Here is a 5363-nt window from a genome sequence, read left to right as displayed (position 1 = left end):
TTTCATTGATTTGGACAAAAATATTGGATTTATTTCAACAAAAATACAAATATGAGATAACAATTCTAAAAAAAATAAAATAAAGTTGTTCCTGAAAATCAAAAAGACATTCTTGGCTTTCTTCCACTCATTCAATAATACACACGTTAATTACATTCATTCGAAATAAAAATGCATTCCAGTGAGATTCTTGAGAAATATTCTTTGGTTTAATCTGATATGGTTTTTTTCTCTGAATTACAAATTACGTGCCTTTGTTATCATCAGCTATACACTTGTATACAAAACTGCTCTAAAACATCGTCCTCGGCCTTACAACACTGGTCATATAAATCAAGACTATCATAAAATCTTCCACAAAAGTAACATACAGCGTTATAAGTCTCGTCCACTAGACATCTTGTAGTTTTTATTTTACTAAACACAGATCTTTTCATTCTTGTTGAAAAAACTTGTTCATTTCTTTGTAAAAGTGCTTGTTCTGATGATTGACTATTGGATTGCATGCCTTGTCCTGGTGTTTCTTTAAATGACGAGCGTGTAGGATGACTCGACACAAATGTCACTATTACTGCCAAAAATAAAATAGTCCATAACTCTAAACACGGTACTTTTAACTGAAATGAAATAAGAAAATAAAATATAAATAAAGGTCTATAAAGTTTAAGAGTCTAAAAAGTTTATAAAAACCGAGTTTATTCCAGGCGTATACTTGCTATTTCACTTATACGTTTTTTAAGTATGCGTACCCAATAAAAAAACATTGAATAATCAGAAAGCAAAGTCTGCCTACGTGTTAAAAGCGAAAGATTATAAAGGCTTTTACGATAGGAAATTTCATTATGTCTGTAGACACCTTGTTTAGCTTTAATTTCTCAGTAACGGAAGTCTCTTCTGAGATGTCTTTTGGACAATGGCTAATTAAACAAACAGAATTGCAAAACGGATGTCGACTTAGCTTTATTATAGTATCAATACATAATTATTCACAATCTGAAATGCTATCCAAATCATAAAACAAATAGAGACGATTCTAATAAGTACGATTTGTTCGATTAATTACTTATTTTACCATAATGGAGTTTAATGTCCACTCGTAAGTGTTTATTTAGTATCACGTGTTCTACTGATGACAAAATATGAGACAATTTACAGACAAGAATTGTAAATATGATAAGAATTCCAGTAACAACTAAACAGCCCATCCTTCCAAAAACCACGCGGCGTGTTCGACTCGTGAGAACAATGTTTACAATTCACTTCAGATATAAGAGGTAAACCATGTTTCATATCTTGTTGCAAAACACAAAATTGTTGTGAATTTATACCTTCAGTGTTAAATATTTAACATTTATCAGGTAGAAATGTGGTTACCTGAATAGTGTAAAGAAAAGTCTCTTTTTAGTAATTCAATCTTACTTCAGTTGAAAATAAAGACACAAAACAAATTGACAAGTAATTACTTATTTCCAATGAAAAAAATATATGCTACATTGCAGATAGAATCTACCCGTGAGTGTAACTTTTGGAGAAAAATAGTATATAATTAATCATTTTTTCTCAAATTTTTAATATTTTATTCCATTGACCGTCTCCCTTTATTTATCAAGGTGCAATGATTGTGGACTTTTGTGTGACTGTTCGACTTTATTCTTTTGGACATGGAGCTGTTAGTCTAATCGACTTATGTTTTTTTTTTTTTGGGGGGGGGGGGGGATTCCTTAACATCCTCCTTTTTATATAGTATGAATAGTGAACAAATCGCTTGTCTTTTAACAGTCATTTATATTTTTGAAAAGCAACAAGACTGTTTGGGATTATAACATTAGAATAACTATTGTATGAAGGTATATGCTTATGCCCTTTAAATAAATTGCATAGTAGCCCTGGCGATTAATATAGATAATAAGTGATTTTATTAATACAATTGCTCTTTGTAGTTTCCTATAAGTTTGAGTTTAACTCGTAGTAGAAGGCAAGGCAGAGACCTAAAAGTGTCCACTCTCTGTGCTAGTTTGGTCTTTTTGATATTTTTCTCTTTAGCAGATCATATAAAATCTTCTTTTTTCATTTCTTTTCTTTATCTATGTAAAGAATTGCAATTAAGGGAGTTACCATTTGAATTTTAGGAAAGAGAAAAAAAGGGGGAGGGTGGTGGCTGGGTGAAAATTTGAAAAAAGGTGGGACAGGAGTTTTGAGTTAAATATAAGATGGGACGAGACACTTTGCAAAAACGGTAGATGGCAATTTATGTAAAAAAGGTCAGGATCGTCTAATAAAGAATTTATAAGGGTTTCGCGGAACCCAGTGTCTCGCCTTCTTTTGCTGTTAATCGCAGGCTCAACATAAACGACGAAACAAAATAATAAAAATATTCCTCCTGATACTATCTTTTGATTGTAAGAAGCTTTTGTCCATGTTTGGTAAAAATACAGGATATTTTATGAGTCTAATAAATGTTTTAAAAACTTTAACTGCAGACTGCATGTAATGTTAACTGGAAGAAAAACGAAGTCCATTTATAAGTAAAATACGAATAAACGGGTACAAAATTTGAACAAAATTTTCTTCTAGATACTAGCTTTTTAATCATAAGCAAGCTTCTGTCCAAGTTTGGTAGAAATCCTCACAGTAGCTTTTACTCATAAACAAGCTTCTGTCCATGTTTGGTAGAAATCCTAGCTTTTTATCATAAACAAGCTTCTGTCCAAGTTTGGTAGAAATCCAGGGCCCAGTTTCACGAAGCTGTCTTAGGATGGTCTTACGACATATATTAGTCCTAAGTGGGTTTCACAAAGCGGTCCTAAATTAGGACATCTCTTAAAGTTGGTCATAAAGTTAGGACAACGCGAGAGGTGTCTTATGATGGTCTTAGAATAGTTATACGTTTATTTATATAAATTACACTCATTTTTTATATTAATTTGCTTATTATTATCTAATTATCTATTCTCCTGTTCCTGCTTAAAACATATATACATTGACGGATTATCAGGATTTGTCAACAATGAAAATTCGATGTATTGATATAAAAATTGCACGATTTTATCTCTTAACCTTTTATAACCAATAAAGTCGAAATTGAATTCAACTCACTTGTACCAAAACAATGTCATAATTTTATATTCTTTTTTCTTAATTTTGCATTGAAAATTTCATATTTATATTGATGTATTGTTTAAAGATAATTTATTTATAAATTACTTTTATTTTTTTATATTTATTTTGCAAATTATGTCATTATATAAATCAATACGTTTAGAATAATTTATGGTATTATAAAGACATACTACATTGACATGATTTTTTTCCGTAGATCATATTTATATTTGAAAATTTAAAGAACTTGCGACAGGTTTATGATGTCTTAGCTAAGATGATCCTAAGACAACTTCGAGACGAGGTCTGAGATATGTCCTAGGATAGTCATAAGAGGATCATAAGACAGATATGACATGTCTTATGATAGCTTCGTGAAACCGGCCCCAGGATAGGTTTAAGAAATTTCAATTTTTTTTAAAACTTTAACCACAGAGGGAATGTATTGTTTCCTGGCAGAAAAACTAAGTCCATTTATAAGTAAAATACGGAAAAACAGGAATGTTATTTTTACAAAATTTACTTCTGAATACTATCATATGATCATAAACAAGCTTATGTCAAAGATTGGAAGAAATCCAGGCTAGTTTAAGAAATTTATTAAAATTTCAAAAACTTTAACCACAGAGTGAATATTTGTGGACGCCGCCGACGACGACGGAATGTAGGATCCGACAAAAAGACTGGACCGAATAGATTGAAAAATAAAAAGAGAGGACCGAATAGATTGAAAAATAAAAAGACAGGACAGAGATTACAATTTAAAAGAATGCAGGAAACAATAGTTATTTAGGAAATCACTTTAGCATGCCTGGAGCAGGTCCTCTCTTTATGAAAATTTCTTGATCCGCCACTGCTTGTGATCTTTTTTTTTAATGTTAAGCCATACACTCACTAGAACATGATGACTTGTTCTTTTTATTTGTCTTATTTGTTTAAACAAGATTTTTATAGTTTAACTGAGAATTATACACTTTGTACTGTTCAACAACTTTAATACTTAAATCTTTCTCCTCTTCAGTTACAACATTTAAGATAAAACAGTAAGTCTTAGACGCAGGTAAAAATAAATTTGTTTTTAATATCTGTTACGTTCATTCAACGTTAAATTGAGGGACGATTATTTCCCATATTCTAGCAAATGTTTTTTTTTTCTCTCTTTTTCTCTCTCTCTCTCAAAAAGAATGTAATTGCAGTGTAACAAAATCAGTTTGCTATATAAAGTAATTTAACGTGTCATATTTGCCCGTGTGAGTTATAACATATGACCATGACATTTACATTCTAAATATGTTTGCAGTGGTCTCAAGAGACAATCTCTGGACATTGGTTCTCTTACAAGGATTCTGTGTGCAGATGATTTGTAAAAAACAAATTATCTTTAAAACTTCGTAATAATTATAATATATGTAAAGAAATGTATTTTGACTGATCTCGAGAGAAGAATTTAAAAGAAACATATAAATTTACAATGAATAGAAAACATCGTATTTTTTCTTTCTTCTTTTTTTAATTTCATTTAAAATAAATTTTAAAATCATAGGTTGTCTGTTGATTCTTTAATGAACTACTTTTCGTTTAATTTAAAATAGCCAATCTACTCACCATGACTATATACACTTTGATAACGTCCTACCCTTTAGGTGAATGTCACTTTACCACAGATATTTAAGATATGATCTGATGCAATGTCTTTATATAGATGGATTCGCCCATTTAATCCATGTGAGCAAACAACGAATACCTCTCTCCAACAAATAGGGATAATGCATTCCACCTATTGATAACCAATAGACTTATTAGAACTGTGCGGATATTACCCGTATCCGATTCCTGATTCAATATTAGACAAACATATTCCATCTTCCATTAATTTTGTCATGCATTTTGAAACAAGTAAATACTGATCTAGTGGAATCAATGCTGTAGAATCAGGAAATATTTAAGAATGTTTAAAATAAAATGTATCGACTTCAATGATCTCATTATTTTGTAGTGTTAAGAAAAGAAAATATTTGATAACATCTGCTTCATTATTTTTAAAACTATTCTACTATACTGTCAATGCTTTGATTTTAGAAACGTATAAGGCTTATATTTCATGCAAAACATTTGGAAATAATTTAAACATTTGTAAATGCATGTGATTGTTCGTTTATTTTTAGTAGTGAATGTATGCTATGGTAAAGGTATATATATATGGCTTTTATAGGATAAAAAGATGTGTATTATTTAAAAAAAAAAACAACATTTTTATACATATC

General features: G+C 30.2%; 1 long non-coding RNA gene across 1 annotated transcript; it reads right to left on the bottom strand.

Moving 5' to 3' along the window:
* LOC143066313 (uncharacterized) lies at nt 1-4908 on the bottom strand. Its single transcript, XR_012975545.1, has 2 exons — nt 4705-4908; nt 1-617 (listed from the first exon to the last, which is right to left on the bottom strand). It is a non-coding gene; the product is annotated as an uncharacterized LOC143066313 (long non-coding RNA).
* Between the last annotated feature and the right edge of the window lie 455 nt (nt 4909-5363).

This window comes from Mytilus galloprovincialis, chromosome 3 (genome assembly GCF_965363235.1).
Source record: "Mytilus galloprovincialis chromosome 3, xbMytGall1.hap1.1, whole genome shotgun sequence".
In the NCBI taxonomy this organism is placed as follows: domain Eukaryota; kingdom Metazoa; phylum Mollusca; class Bivalvia; order Mytilida; family Mytilidae; genus Mytilus; species Mytilus galloprovincialis.
This window is presented reverse-complemented; position numbering and strand designations above follow the sequence as displayed.